This window comes from Podarcis gaigeae, assembly GCF_964106915.1.
Source record: "Podarcis gaigeae genome assembly, chromosome: 3".
NCBI lineage: Eukaryota > Metazoa > Chordata > Lepidosauria > Squamata > Lacertidae > Podarcis > Podarcis gaigeae.
In genome coordinates this window covers 116,997,362-117,013,271 of record NC_139680.1, presented here as the reverse complement: position 1 = coordinate 117,013,271, position 15,910 = coordinate 116,997,362, and the positions used below count along the sequence as shown (strand labels likewise).

At 43.6% G+C, this 15,910-nt stretch overlaps 1 protein-coding gene across 5 annotated transcripts in view; it reads left to right on the top strand.

Moving 5' to 3' along the window:
- The window catches only part of LOC310841933 (L-threonine 3-dehydrogenase, mitochondrial-like), a 138,365-nt gene that overhangs the window by 111,517 nt on the left and 10,938 nt on the right, over positions 1–15,910 (top strand). Inside the window, exon 1 of one of the 5 annotated variants that reach the window (XM_083733685.1) lies at positions 3,919–4,277. The exons of 1 other annotated variant lie outside the window; for it this stretch is intronic. The gene's annotated coding sequence lies outside the window, so the exon portion shown is untranslated. Of the gene's footprint in view, positions 1–3,918; positions 4,278–12,432; positions 12,570–13,841; positions 14,016–15,910 lie in introns of those variants that run through there. 3 more of the 5 variants (XM_083733682.1, XM_083733686.1, XM_083733683.1) reach the window with 3 other exon arrangements.

Here is a 15,910-nt window from a genome sequence, read left to right as displayed (position 1 = left end):
ATGGAATTGTTGTCTTTCACATGATGGTATATGTTTAGACTCCACAGAGTGGGAAGTGACAGAGACAGGATGTTTGTATTACTGTGTTCTGTGAAGTTGGACTTTGTTTTTTTCTCTTTGCTGTCTGATGCTGAGGCATCTGATCAAGATCTGTATTATTGATCAAGGCCTGTATTTTAAAATGAGCTTAAAAATATATATTTGCAGATGCTTGTGTGTTTTAATGCCAGGCAGAAGACCAGCTGTCTAAAAGACTGGCAGATGTTTATCTTCCTGGACAAGGGCCCCTTTGATTTATTGCAGGAGACGTACCTCAGGGTTGTAAAAGGGAATTACAGGCTGGAAGCAAAAGGTCACACTGACCATACAAATTACAGAATGCTGCAAAAGCACTCAAGTCTCTAATGGAAACAGCAGATGGCTAGGGAAAGATGCTTCTCTCTGAAGCCGCTTTGAAGCTTCAGAGAACTTAGAGAATTTAGCTTTTACTAAGTTTAAGTTCCCTTTTTACTTTGAAAAGGCCTTTCCTTCTAAAAAGCTATATATGTTAATGTATGAAATATATTGGCTTAAATGTAATTATGCAAAGGATTTAGAAAGTAAGAAATGTTAGATTCTTATTTCATAGAATCATATAGTTGGAAGAGACCACAGGGGCCATCGAGCCCAGCCCCCTGCCAGGCAGGAAACACCATCAGAGCACTCCTGACAAATGGTTGTCAGGCCTTTGCTTAAAGACCTCCAAAGAAGGAGATCTTTCATTGATGATGCGTGAGAATGTGAACCCAAGATCTCTGACATCTGTTTAAAATAACAATTTAAAACCATTAACCATCTGTTTTGGAGGGCAATAGGGCAAGGAGGGCAGGTGAGCTGATAATTAAGGTGCCTTGTTGAGGCAAATGTAAGATATATGACTATTTATTTGCCATTTATAGATAGAAGGAAATATAGCTCTTTGTCTCCCATAAAAGGTAATAGGAAATGGCTGTATCTTTTATGATTGGTTCTAGCAAACTGCCAATAGGAATTTCAACCAGGCTGATTGGACAGAGGCAGCCAAAGGAGGAGCAAGGGGGCTGAGCTGAGGAAATATAAATGCTGACCATCAGGGCTGGAGTGGGCAGAGCTTTGGTAATCATATACCACTGTGTCTCTCATTTATTTGTCTGACAAATAAATTATTATTTTAATTTCTCTATTGTTGCATTGAATATTTCATTCCAGCTAAGCGTTAACCACAAGCAGGGTGCTACAATGCTAGAGAGAGAGGGAGCCATGTTGCAGTGCTCCATGTCTGTTTATATGTAAATAAAGTAGATTAGCCAAAATGCTGAGTTGCTGGGGTTCTGTTACGCAAGCTGCGAAGACTCTGCAGATCCCTAAGTGTGCCGATGTCTGTTGGCATCAGTCGCTGTGATGTTCGGGCTGAAGAAAGCTTTTGAAGCTCTCGAACGATTGACCAGGAGAGAGAGAACATGCCAGTCGGGCATGTATCTTTGCCAGGGTCCTACTCAAGAGATCTTCCTCATCTGTGTGAAATCTGGTTCTAGCTTACTGGCAGTTGATAAACTGGATCTTTCTGGCAAATACAGCAATTGGTGCAGTAACAATATACAAGACCTTTTTTTAAAGCAGCAGAGTTTGCTAACCAGGAAGAATATTTAGAAAGCCGTGCATGGCAAAATGCTCTTGGACCTGTACTACCATGCCTGAAGTCTTAGCTTTCTTTGAGGGCCCAACATAGTGTAAGGAGCTCAAATTTCAAAGCTATTAGAAGTTTCGCTTTCAGTATGAAAGTTATTGTATCCAGGTTTTTTTCTTCCTGTTGCTCAAATTGTACATTTACGGGTACTTGGATATTTCCTGTCTCTTTTGAGGCAATCAAATACCAGCATGATGTTTGATGAAGCAATTGCAGATCCTAATAGCTAAACAAACAGGATAGCTCTGATTCTTTGCTTTCTATTTCAACCTTCAACTAGAAAAAACAAATCACACAAGGTTCCTGTTTCCAAGAAACGGATGCTTTCTGGGAAAGTTGTCTGCACTGTGGATTCCTGTTCTTCTGGGTTCCTTTTGGTTTCTGTTCTTTGCAAACTCCCCCACCTGCCCATCAAAAAGTAGGCCCAGATCCAGCATCAGCCCCCAGCTCCTCAACTGTTCACAAAAGTTCACCACAAGTCCTATGTTTATATTAGCATGGTATTTATATGGTTTGTGACATTTCAATGGTTTGCAACATCTGCAGAAGCATTAAATTGGTAGCAGCAGCACTCATCTCACTCAATAAAGAGTGAGACTCAATCTCAGGGTTTTGGGTTTGATTCCCATGTTGGGTGAAAGATTCCTGTATTTCAGGGGGTTGGACTAGATGACCCTGTGATCCCTTCCAACTCTACAAATCTGTGATTCTGTGATCTGCACTGGCCCAGAAAGTCTCTCTTGCAGAAAGGTGCAGAGAATCTGATTCTGGCAGCTGCTGTCAAAAGGAGTGGCCTCAGAGATCATTCTAAACCAGTCCCACAGAGTTCTGTCCTGGGCCCTGTCCTGGTTGTTCAAAGTCTTTATAAATAACTTGGATGAAGGAATTGAGACAATGCTTATCAAATCCGCAGATGACAACAAACTGGGAGGGGGAGCTAATGAAGGCAGAATCCAGATTCAATATGACCTCAACAGACTGGAGAACTGGGCGCAAGCTAACAAGCTAATGAATTTCAATAGGGACAAATGTAAGGTTCTGCACTTAGGCAGGAAAAACTAGCTGTACAAATATAAGATGAGGTACACCTGGCTTCTCTTTCATGGATCACTGCTTTGTCCTTGCTGACAAAGCGATGATAAATCTAGACGTGAAAAAGCGATGTTAAACCTAGACAGCATCTTAAAAAGCAGAAACATCACCTTGCCAACAAAGGCCCGTATAGTTAAAGCTATAGTTTCCCCAGTAGTGATGTATAGTAGTGAGGACTGGACCATAAAGAAGGCTGATTGCCGAAGGATTGATCCTTTTGAATTGTGGTGCTGGAGGAGACTCTTGAGAGTCCCATGGACTGCAAGAAGATAAAACCTCTTCATTCTAAAGGAAATCAGCCCTGAGTGCTCACTGGAAGGACAGATCCTGAAGCTGAGGCTCCAAGACTTTGACCACCTCATGTGAAGAGAAGACTCCCTGGAAAAGACCCTGATGTTGGGAAAGATAGAGGGCACAAGGAGAAGGGGACAACAGAGAACAAGATGGTGGGACAGTGTTCCTGAAGCTACCAGCATGAGTCTGACCAAACTGCGGGAGGCAGTGGAGGACAGGAGTGCCTGGCGTGCTCTGGTCCAGGGGGTCACAAAGAGTCGGACACGACTAAACAACAACACCTGGCTTGGCAGTATTACTTGCAAAAAGGATCTAGGGGCTTTGGTAGACCACAAGCTTAACATGAGTCAACAGTGTGATGCAGCAGCAATAAAGGCTAATGCTATTGTAGATGTTCAAGGGTCTGGAAACTAAACCTTATGAGGAACGGTTGAGGGAGTTGGGGTTTTGGAACAAGGAGACTGGGAGGAGATATGAAAGCCGTCTTCAAATATTGCAAGGGCTGCCTCATGCAGGATGGAGCACGCTTGTTGGACCAGAGGGTTGGACCAGAAGCAATGGCTTCAAGTTACAAGGAAGGAGATTCCCTTCTGTCAGGACTTTTCCATCATTGCAGGGGGTCGACTAGATGACCCTTTGTGGGGGAGGCGCGTGTCCTTCCTAAATGCTGAGCTTCTAGCTTGTAAGAAATGCTAAACTTGGATCCGCTTCAGTGTTGCTCTTTGTCTGCCACCCACCCAAGCAGCATCCCTTTCCTTTCTATGTATTCCTGCTTTTATAAACCTTCACAAATGACGTCATGAGAAGGCGCTGACGCGGCAAGTGCGGGGGTGACGTCACTCCCGCTCCGGCCTTCGCTTTAGCAGCGCGTCCTCTGCTAGGCCGCCGCCAAGCGGTTTCCATAGTAACCCCGCGCGGCTCGGCAGTTGCCGCCGCGGCGCCCCTCATTGGCCGAGGCCGCTTGCCTCCGCTACGTCGAGGGAGGCGCGGCGGGGGAGGGAGGCGGCGGTCCGACAACCAGCCTATCAGGAGGCGGGAGCCGGAGGGCGGGTCGCCGCGAGCCGGCGCTAGGCTATATAAGGGCAGGTGCCGGAGCCGTTGCGTCAGGTGGGTCGTGAGGCGGCGGAGGAGGAGCGAGAAGGATTTGGTCGCGTGTGAAGGGGGGGAAATAAAAAGAAGAAAGCAGGTGAGTGAGGGAGCGCGTATTTCTTTCCTCTCCTCAGAACCGTCCTTTGTCCTCCTTTCTCTCCCCTTATTTTATTTTATTTTATTGTTATGGCGGTTCGCAAAAGAAAAAAAAATACAAAACGAGAACACAATAATAAAAAAACCGAATGCTCGAGTTTTCAAAATACCTTATTTTCTTAACCAGCGACGTGGTGGGACCCCAGAGGATCCGCCTCAATTAATTTTAAGGGATTTTTTTTTGGGGGGGGGGGAGTTAGGAGAGGGTCTCTGCACATGCTCAGAGGAAAGCCTCATCTCTTCCACCCGCTGCTCTGGTTTCCATCAAACCTCCACTGTCTCCTGGGCATTTATTGGATACATTTATGTGTTTTTCTTTAAACACGCACACACAGAACAAGAATGCATTTTGCATGTATGCGTTATGCTTGACTTTCTTCTGTTATGTTTTATCCTGGGTTGTTTTATTAGATGCTTTAATGTAGATTGTAAAATGCTTTGATGCCGGGGTTTTGTTTTGTTTTTAATTAGAAGTGGTATAGACATGAAATTAATAATACAGTAATTGTAAAGTATTTCTAGGGTGGCTAACAACAAAGATCAGTGTAAAGTGGTAAGTTTCAAAAAGGAAAGAACAAAGGGTTTTTGTTTTCTTGGCTGTTTTTTTGTGGTGTAATCTTATTAAACTCCTCTGTTTTTCCCTCCCAATGGAATGACTAAGATTTTTCAGCAATCTCAATCTTTCTGTCTCAGCAGCATATGTACTGAAATAGCATTTTATTTAAATTTATTATCTATGCTGTTTTGTTTTGGTTGAAAAATCTTAGCCCTCCCTTAAAAAAAACCAACAATCAGCAAACCCCTTTCTTCCCTGATATATGTTTCCAGGTGGCATTTTATTTTATCTTCTATGCTGATTGATTTTGGTTATTATTTTTAAGCAGACCTACCTTGCTTGCTGAATAGCACTCCCAGTCCTTCATGTTGCAATCCTTCTTATTCCTGGTGCTTCACAGAGCAGAGGCAAAAAGTGTGGGACCCTGCCCTGAGGTGCTCAGTCTTGAAAATTTAATATGTTGGGAGCTGGAGGTGGCAGAAGGCATGTGTGTTCCATTAACATTTAAAACACATTACTTTCCCCCAAAAGAATATTGGGGAACTGTAGTTTCCCTCTCAGAGTTGCAATTCCCAGCACCCTTAAAGTTCCCAGAACTCATGTGCTTTAAATTTATGTTGTGGATCTGGCTTTAGGCTCTGTTTCAGTAGGGGATGAGGCTTAAGCCAGAGGCTTAGAAGATTATTCATACCAAATCAACAGTGAGATAAGTGTAAAGTGCAGAAATGCTGTACAAGTGTGTGTACTTCTCTGGCCTTATTTTCCTTGCCCCATGATAGACCTTCCCAGACAGGTTAGCCTCTCTCTCCCTCTCCCGTACCTGTCACTGAAAGTCCTTCTGCCACTTTTGCAGGGCCACAGTTCTTGTTCCCTAATGGTCTCCCATGAGGGACGCGGGTGGCGCTGTGGGTTAAACCACAGTGCCTAGGACTTACCGATCAGAAGGTCGGTGGTTCGAATCCCCGCGACGGGGTGAGCTCCCATTGCTCGGTCCCTGCTCCTGCCAACCTAGCGGTTCGAAAGCACATCAAAGTGCAAGTAGATAAATAGGTACCGCTCCGGCGGGAAGGTAAACAGCGTTTCTGTGTGCTGCTCTGGTTCGCCAGAAGCGGCTTAGTCATGCTGGCCACATGACCCGGAAGCTGTACACTGGCTCCCTCGGCCAGTAAAGCAAGATGAGCGCCGCAACCCCAGAGTCGGTCATGACTGGACCTAAAGGTCAGGGGTCCCTTTACCTTTAATGGTGTCCCAGAAGGGGAGACACCAAATCGATACATTTGAGGCGACCACCACAGACACCAGTGCATCACTGGTGTTTGCAGCATGCTCAGTTTCTCTCTTCACATCCTGAAACACACTCTTGGGCTGAGTAGAATCTGTTTGCCTGCCTCTACACAGCAGCAGTTAATGAGGACTGACCCATGCACCAAATTGCTGTTAAATTAGTGCAAAAAGTTAAAAGGTCTCAGAGAGTAGCTTAAAGGGCAAATGGTAACCTGTTTTAAGTTCACTTCCTTTTTCTCAATAACCTGGCGGCCAAGATGTTATCACCACCTGCATCATGCCTGACTTTGTCTCTCTCCATCCTGAGGTCCGGCTGGTCCACCTCTGCACACGGGTAGCAAAGTAGCACCATCCCATGTGGTCAAATTGCTTCTATGCTTGTACAGAGAAAAAGTCTTGTACATTGGGCTGCAGATGTGAAGGGCAGCAAGTAAGATGTGTGAAGCTCATCTCCCTTTGAAACCTTTGGCTAATTTATTTCCCTTGCTGCTGTGGGTCCTGCAAACCTGGTGTTGTCTTTGCTGGGGAGGGAATTGGTCCAGGGATGTGGGAGTACATTTGAAGCCATGCTTCCCAAAAAGCTTTTCTCACCTCCAAGGGTCTTTTAAACTGGTGTGTGTGTGTGTGTGCGTGCGTGCGTGCAAGTGTGTGTGTAAGTGCTCATGGGTCCCCTTGGAGCTTTAAGAATCCAATGGAGTCAGGGGCTTGGGCACAGGTCTCATACGTTCCCATCAGCTGGACTCTTCTCCTGCACTGCCCCAGGCTGAAGGCAGGCAAGCAGTAAAGGTAAAGGGACCCCTGACCGTTAGGTCCAGTCGCGACCGACTCTGGGGTTGCAGCGCTCATCTCGCTTTATTGGCCGAGGGAGCCGGCGTACAGCTTCTGAGTCCTGTGGCCAGCATGACTAAGCCGAACCAGGGCAGCGCATGGAAACACCGTTTAGCTTCCTGCCAGAGGATTTGAACTGCTGACCTTCTGATCGGCAAGTCCTAGGCTCTGTGGTTTAACCCACAGCGCCACCCGCGTCAACTTCTTTCCCTATACAGTAGTCTAAACTTGATCCATAAGGGTTGCCTGCATGGTGCTTTATGGTGCTTTCTGCTGCTCAGGCAGCATGATCACAGGAGAGCAATGTACATGTGTAGCCTGTAGTCTGTTTGGGCATTTTGGGAAAGCTATTGCTTTTTCTCTTCATGTTTTTTTTTTTTTTTTTAAAGAAAAAAAGGAAACCACCTTTATTTCTCCCTGGCCTATTTGGGCACCCAGTGTAGAAAGAGGATTATTTCTGTAATACTATTCCGTTTACACAATACCTTACAATTTTCATCTCGTGTCCTCAAGGTGAGGTGAGGCAATGACTTAACAAGGCCACGAGGGTCACTCCTCATGTTGGTGAAACTTTTGTTTTCAGAGGGAGTTGCATAATGCTAATACCAACTTTCCTCATCTCCCCCCCCCCCCCCCCACAACTGCAAACATATGCCTTAAGAACCTAGGGAAAATTGTAGCTTCCCAATTAGAATATTTATAGTGCAGGTGCAGAGGAGAAGGAGTTTTCTTCTTACATTCCAGAGTTTGCCATTAAAAGGTGCAAAAAATATGTGTATACTGTAGTTAATTGTGTTGAAGTCCCACTTTATCAAGTTCCTAGTTAATAATTTAAATTACACTCATTTTAATAGGATGAGGGCACAACCACCTTTCTCTGGATTGCATTCAACGTGGCATCCTGTTGTGCTGTAGGAGGCCGATGCCTTTAATGGAAATGCGAGGTGGCAACTGTCTGTCCCAAGAGACAATGGGAGAGTGCACCAATGGGGATGAAGTCAAACTGTTGGAAGGGAGAAACATGTTTTGTTGCAGCATGGGCAGATCAAGGTGTCCAGTTGTCCTGCTGCAGATGCACTATGGTGTTTCTTCTCTCTGCAATCATCCCTGCGGTCACTTCTCCTGGTTCCTGCTGTGGATACACAACCTGACTGTCTGTCTCCAGGCACTGCGGTTGTCTGCAAGGGATTCCCACATGGCAGGGTTTATGCTGCCAGCCTTCATGTCATGTTTGCTTACATCTTTGTAACACAGAGTTGGTCTGCCAACAGGCCTACTCCCTGAAGCCAGCTCCCTGCAGAACATGTCCTTGGGGATCCTGCCACCTTCTGTTCTGTGTACATGACTAAGCCAGTGAAGACTTGTTGAGATAGAAGTGCGAACGTTCTGGGAATGTGGGCTTAAAAAGAGAAAACAAACTATAGTGGTACCTCTCATTACAGACGCTTCAGGTTACAGATGCTTCAGGTTACAGACTCCGCTAATCCAGAAACAGTACCTCGTGTTAAGAACTTTGCTTCAGGATGAGAACAGAAATTGTGCGGCAGCAGCAGGAGGCCCCATGAGCTAAAGTGGTATACCTCAGGTTAAGAACAGTTTCTGGTTAAGAATGGACCTCCAGAACGAATTAAGTTCTTAACCCGAGGTACCACTGTATGCTTGATTTTGCACTTTGCGAAAGTTCTGCAAAGTTCAGGTATCAAATTGCATGGAAATTAATGGCAAAGGTGCTGCCTGCCGCCTTCCAGAAATAAAACGTATCATGGTCTCCATTTCATTTCAGTGCCACTTAAATGTTCAATTCCAACGTTTGTCTTTCACTTTCTTCTGAACTTCTATTTCGTCAGCATTTTTTTTAAAAAGTCCTTGCACGTGTTGCTGCAGCAGCACTCCATTCCTGCAGTAGCTGAAGAGGCAATGGGAGACCCATAAATCGTCCACTAACTGTGCTGCAGGCAGTGCGTAGTAACTGCTGCACAAGCTATATTGCTCAATGCAGTGTGTGAGCCAGAGGTTAACTTAGCACTTGGCTGTCATGAGCTAAGAGTTATGGGTTGTAATTTAAGAGCGCCTTGAAATCAAAATGGGCATTGCAGTGTTAAAAGCAATTCCAGGAAAGGAACTTGCTGTAATAGATCTAGAGACATAAAAGTGAGAATCTGCGTAAACATGGGAGTGACGTTGCACACTGTTCAGTGCTGCCAAGAAGTTAAAAATGAAATCCTCTTATTAAATGGATATGTCTAGTCTAAAATTGCCTTGCAACAATAATGACATGGGTAAAAGGTAAAGGACCACTGGACGGTTAAGTCTAGTCAAAGGTGACTATGGGGTGCGGCACGCATCTCAATTCAGATCGAGAAAACCGGTGTTTGTCCACAGCTTTCCAGGTCATGTGGCCAGCATGACTAAACCGCTTCTGGCGCAACAGGACATGATGACGAATGCCAGAGAGCATGGAAATGCCGTTTACCTTCCCACCGCCACAGTACCTATATATATCTATTTGCACTGGTATGCTTTTGAACTGCTAGATTGGCAGGAGCTGGGAAAGAGCAATGGGCACTCACCCCATTGTGCAGATATGAACCCACCAACCTTCCGATCAGCAAACCCAAGAGGCTCAGTGGTTTAGACGACAGCGCCACCCACGCCCCCAAATAATGTAGGGTACAATTCAGCCCAAGTAAGTACTTGATTGCAGTTGGGAAGAGTTAATTTGTAGTGTTTTTGATAAAGAAATCCCCACACAGTCCCATGCAGGCTTTGTTTTTTTAAAAAGGGCGGTGCACAAAATATTTTATTTTGCTTGAGGAAAAAGCCATTGAACAACGTTCTTGCATTCTCTGATCATTTACAGCATGTTGGGTGGGGTGGGTTTTGCAACACTTCACCATCAATTAAGGAGAAAATAATAATAATAATTTATTATTTATACCCCGCCCATCTGGCTGGGTTTCCTCAGCCATTCTGGGCGGCTTCCAACAAAATATTAAAATGCAATAGTCTATTAAACATTAAAAGCTTCCCTAAACAGGGCTGCCTTCAGATGTCTTCTAAAAGTCTGGTAGTTGTTTTTGACATCTGGTGGGAGGGCGTTCCACAGGGCGGGTGCCACTACCGAGAAAGCCCTCTGCCTGGTTCCCTGTAACTTGGCTTCTCGCTTCTCCGGGCAGAACGATGGGGGTGGAGACTCTCCTTATACTGGGCCAAGGCTGTTTAGGGCTTTAAAGGTCAGCACCAACACTTTGAATTGTGCCCGGAAACGTACTGGGAGCCAATGTAGGTCTTTCAATTTCATTTGGAAATTATATTTCCCTTGTAAAAGAACGTAGAAGAGAAGGTTGGCTGAATGTGGCTTTCTCGCTTCTACTGTCATCCCTATGTCTCTGCAAGTGGAATGAAATGCATCCTGTCAGTTCCTCTCCACTCCTCCTCCTCTAAATTTTTGATCCCCAGCAAGTGCAAAATATGGAGATTCCAAGGACTACTAGAAAATGGGAAAGGGCAGTAAAGCAGAGGGGAAAACAGCTCTTTAAGGTCCCAGGGATTCCTGTTGCCTGGCCATTTCCCCAAAATAACAACAACAACAACAACAATAATAATAAATTAATAATAATTGGCTTAATTTTCTTTCTAGGAGGGCTATGGTTTTTTTAAATGATACCTCAGAGTTTGGATCCTCTGTGGACACTGGCAGGTGCAGTGTTGGTGACTTCTGCTCAGTAGCAGAGTCTGCACAAATTGCGAACTTCTCCCTGACTGCCAATCCATTCGTAGCAGAAATGGCACCATCCAGGCACAAGAGGGAGGTATTGGCAAGTTCAGGGGAGCCCTGATGCTTGCAGAAATAGCAAGCGGAATGGAAAAAGGTGGAAACCCCTAACAGGAGAGACCTCCCAAAACAACTCAGTGAGCACTGAACATGCTATGTGTGAGAGGAGGTGTGTTTTTTTTTTTGGGGGGGGGGGCGGAATGCCAGGTGGGGAGTTGGATATCTGGAACCCTGAAAAGGAGTACTTCACACTGCAACATTTTGTTGCAGGACTAACTTGCAGTTTTCTAGTGCTGAAAACTTTGGGTGTGAATATTGTCCCTTTGGATGGCTTCTCCAAATAGCAGTGTTTTTAACTTGAATTGGACAGCTATTAAGTACACCAGTGAAAGAATTACAGTAGATTGATCTAACACGATCTCTAGTTTTCCCATTTTGTTCACTGGAATCTACAGCTCTTAAAAGCTTCAATTCAGCTTACCTAAGGACCAGACTACATGGTACATTAAGTTACTCTTCATAAAGCATGCTTATTGCTACCAGTTTTCTTCTGTAGAAAACCAACTGGTGGGTCATAGTACAGTTCCTCAGTTTTCTTTAGAGGCCTTCTATTGATTTCATGCTTCAAATTGCTACCCTCTCCCCTAAATTTGTTAATTACAGCAAAAGAAGACCTCCAGGGTCCCTAACTCTCTCTGAATAGCCTTATTGTTGCTGAATGAACCTGAGGGCTGCCAATTTATGCAAAATGTTCTTGATTTCTGTGTGCGTAGCAGGTGCCTAGGTTACGTTATCACTCTGGAGATCTGTCACGCTGCAGCCAGAGAGTATTACTTCTATTACCTATCTGCCAGCAGTAAGGCTTACATAACTTTGTTTTTAGAACATAGGAAACTGCCTGGTACTGATGAGTCACACCATTGATCCATCAAGTTTGTGTTAATAAATTTAAGTATTAAGTGTAAAAAAAAAATGCCCCACCATTCATACTTTGTGATCCATCTTATATTCTTATATATACACACTCTCTCTCTCTCTCTCTCTGTGTGTGTGTGTGTGTATGTATATATATGTGTGTGTGTATTTAGGGACGCTTTTAATACTGGATGAATTATTGTATTTTAATATTCTGCTGGAAGCCACCCAGAGTGGCTGGGGAAAGCCAGCCGGATGGGCGGGGTATAAATAATAAATTATTATTATTAAATAATAAATTATTATTATTAAATAATAAATTATTATTATTAAATAATAAATTATTATTATTAAATAATAAATTATTATCATCATCATCATTCCACACTAAAACTTGGAGGCTTTTTAGTTTACCAGTTGTGTAAATTGAAGTACTATTGGAGAGTTTTTAATCTTTCTTTCTTTTTAAGCCAAAGAAATCCAGTTTATAGTACCATTACTTCAGGTTGCCACTGTGGATAGTTTCCATTAAAACAATAGTCGGAAGGTGTTAATTTAGGATAAAGTATTAATCCAGTGAACCAGGCAAGCAGGCCCTGTATTATTAGAAAAGCAGCGTTGCTGTTGCTTCTTGTCTTCAAAGTTTTGTACCCATTGTGTGGTGACGCTATTTTTAAATCAAACAACCTGGATTATGATGTGTGTTTTGTGCTGATACCATGTGTTCTCCAGCACACCCTTTTTCTGTGTAATGGACAACTCCCACTCTTTCAAGAACTCCAATTGGCTTGACGGAGAGAGGCTGTGCCCTATAAATGTCTCTCCCCTCTTCTTTTCCTTCTTGCTTTGCAAAGCCACTGGCAAAAAAGGGGAAGGTAAGCTGAGAAAAAAAATATCTTACAGTATTGGGAAGAAGGAAGACACTGTTTAAAGATTTGCTTTTTAGAATTTTTTTTTCAGTTGCATTTAGAATAAATGAATTATCTCTAGTTTGATGGCTTCTCTTAGATGCTAAATGGGACCCAGTCAGTATAATTTTAATAGCCAGACACAGATATCATTTTTCTTTCAAGTGGTAAGGCTTAGCACTATTACTGATCTACATGAAAAGTAGTAGTTTCCGTCAGTTGGTGATGTTAGCATTTATGTAAGTTCTGAGAGTATAATGTGTGTTCTTGTATTCATGTATATCAACTTTAGAAGGTGTGTAGCTTTTAACCTTATTGATGCACTTTAATGCCCTTTTCTAATCTTTTAATACCCCAATATAATGTAATCAATTATGAACTGTGTGAGTGTGAAGAATGGATTCTGACTGGATGCTTAGATTGTGAAATAGCCATCATTAGCTCTCGTCCTCTCCAAGGTCCCAGGGCAGGTTACAACAATTAAAATCGGATGTTTAAAACACTTTAACAACACAGAAACAAAGCAAGTCCTAAAAATATGAAGCTCAGGTATCAAAAGCTAGAGTAAAGAGATGTTTAGGATCTTAGGTCAGTAGGGCATTAGAACTCTGCCTTTTACAACAAAGAAAAACATGGGATAAGAGCAACCTTTCTTGAAAGTCACATTCAGTATTAGGAAACTCCAGAGGCATAATGGATGGAAATTAGACTTCCAGGACAGCCAGTGCACAGTCTCCCCAAAAAGACGAGCAACATCCTGATCAGGATGGAAAACCTGCAGTCGTTGTACAAGTGGATTGCCTATACAGGGGAAAAAACTTCAGTACAGTGGTGCCTCGCTAGACGAAATTAATCCGTTCCGTGATTCTCTTCGTCTAGCGGTTTTTTCGTCTTGCGAAGCAAGCCCATTGACAGCTTAGCGGATTAGTGCTAGAGCTGTCAAGCGGCTTCCAGCGATCAGCTGTTAAGCGGCTTATCAGCGGAACAGCTGATAAGCGGCTTAGCGGCTTAGGAAAAGGGCAAAAAAAGCAAAAAAAACCTGCTGGGGGACGCAAGATTTTTTCGTCTTGTGAAGCAACCCCATAGGGAAATTCGTTTTGCGAAGCGCCTCCAAAACAGAAAAACCCTTTCGTCTAGCGGGTTTTTCGTCTTGCGAGGCGTTCGTCTTGCGGGGCACCACTGTATGCATTTGCAAACAGATGAAGGAGGTCAAATGATCAATTTCTTTTAACAGCTGGGGGATACTAAGGTATTAAGAACTCCAGACTGACAGCCATCATGGGGAAGAACTTGGCACCCCAAGATGACTGTGAAGCTTTCGCTCTAGCCTAACTTCAGCTGTCAGTTACCCTTTACTTCTAGACTGGCCATCTAGCTAGATGGAACACTTGTTGACTAGGTAAAGGTAAAAAGGTAAAGGACCCCTGGACAGCTATATCCTTGCAGTGTGTGTGTGTGGGGGGGAATCTTTATTATCTATTATTTTTTAAATGTATCAATAAATGTGAGGTCTGGCCTTTTACCTCCCCACCCCCACAATGTATGCGTCTCACTAATTTATTTCTGGCTGAGCTTTATTAACCGTAAGCTTTGAGCGCTTATTAAAGTGAAGTTAGGTTGAGCAAGATTTTACTTTGTGGTTTGGGGGGGGGGGTGTACAAGATTTTGTAATAGGTGTGTTCTCTCTAATCGAATCCCTATTTCTTTGCACGGTTGTGAGGGAAGGTACTGCAAATTTAATGAATTGCATGAGCCTGCAGTCAGCCTTCTGAACCCCTCTGCACTAGATTTATAGACAACAGGTGTAGCTAGGACCTTGCTGATTCTGGCTGCCTTCAAGAAGCTGTAACATTAGGTAGCAGGCCAGCAGGAATGGTACTTAATACTGTGTTGTGCGTGCGTTTGTTACTTGGAAGTTTCAAAAGTATGCCTCATGCTGAACAGCAGGAATTTATGATAGAAATATGATTAGTATGCAATATGATTTCTATTTTTACTGCAGTGATGTATTGTGATTTTTTTTTTTTTAAAGTGTCTATGCTATTCTATTACATCAGTGAAGATTTATTATTGGTCTTCATTCTGGTCTTAACATTATACAGTGTTCTCTTACAATCAAAGCTAATCTTAACTGATTCATAAAGTCATAGAATTGTAGAGTTGGAAGGGACCACAAGGGTCATCTAGTCTAACCCCTGCAATGCAGGAATCCTTTGCCCAATATGGAGCTCAAACCCACAACCCTGAGATTAAGAGTCTCATGCTCTACTGAGTTAAGTAGGGTGTGCAAAACCTGATGGTTGTGGAAAAGCATGGTACAAATTTAATGTAGTCCCTGAAATAATATGTTCTTCTGTAGCAGCTGTTCATTTCAATGGGCCTTGTGTAAGAGAAGTTCATTGCGTGCCGTGTTGTTATATAGTGTAGAATGTGTGTCGCGACACATTAATGTCCTGGCTGCAGTGTGTAGGTGTGTTGCGCAAATGATCCCCGTGCTCCTCCCAGGGCTGGAAAGAGGTTAGTTTAACCTGTGGTTTGCTAGTAAAACTGAATTACTGTGTGGCAAAATGATGCATGTGTAAAAAGTGCGTCACCAACATGAAAAAAATTGGAAAGCCCTGGTGTTGGCTTTGACCGTGTAGACCAGCAGACATGGCAATTTAGCTGTCAGAACTGACAATTTGTTTTATAATAAACAGTTATAACAAGGGAGTCCCCTCAAGCAAATTGCCATATTGGGATAGCATATTTTTGCTGGCCCTGTGTTGATTCAGGCACTTCCTTTTCTGACAGTGGCATGCCAGTGTTCTGGGCGCATAGTAAAATGTGTTACATGAATATTGTCTGTGACTGGCAGCATTTTCCTATGGTTTCCTGGAAAGACTCCTATGTGCATAGCACACATGCAAAGCACATGCAAAGCACATATATGCAAAGCACATGCTAAGAACATAAGAGTTGCCATCTTGGATCAGAACCAAAAGCCCATCTAGCTCTGCAGTCTTTTCCTGTGGTAAGTCAACAAGCAGGACCTCAATGCAGTAACACTCTCCCTAACAACTGTTATTCAGAGACATGCTGCCTTCAATACAGGACATAGATCAGGCATCCCCAACCTGCAGCCCTCCAGATGTTTTGGCCTACAACTCCCTTGATCCCTAGCTAACAGGACCAGTGGTCAAACATGATGGGGATTGTAGTCCAAAACATCTGGAGGGCCGAAAGTTGGGGATGCCTGACATAGATACTAGCCATGACTTCTGTGTACCACCGACCAGCAGCTCTACTGAGCATATATGAGTACTCCC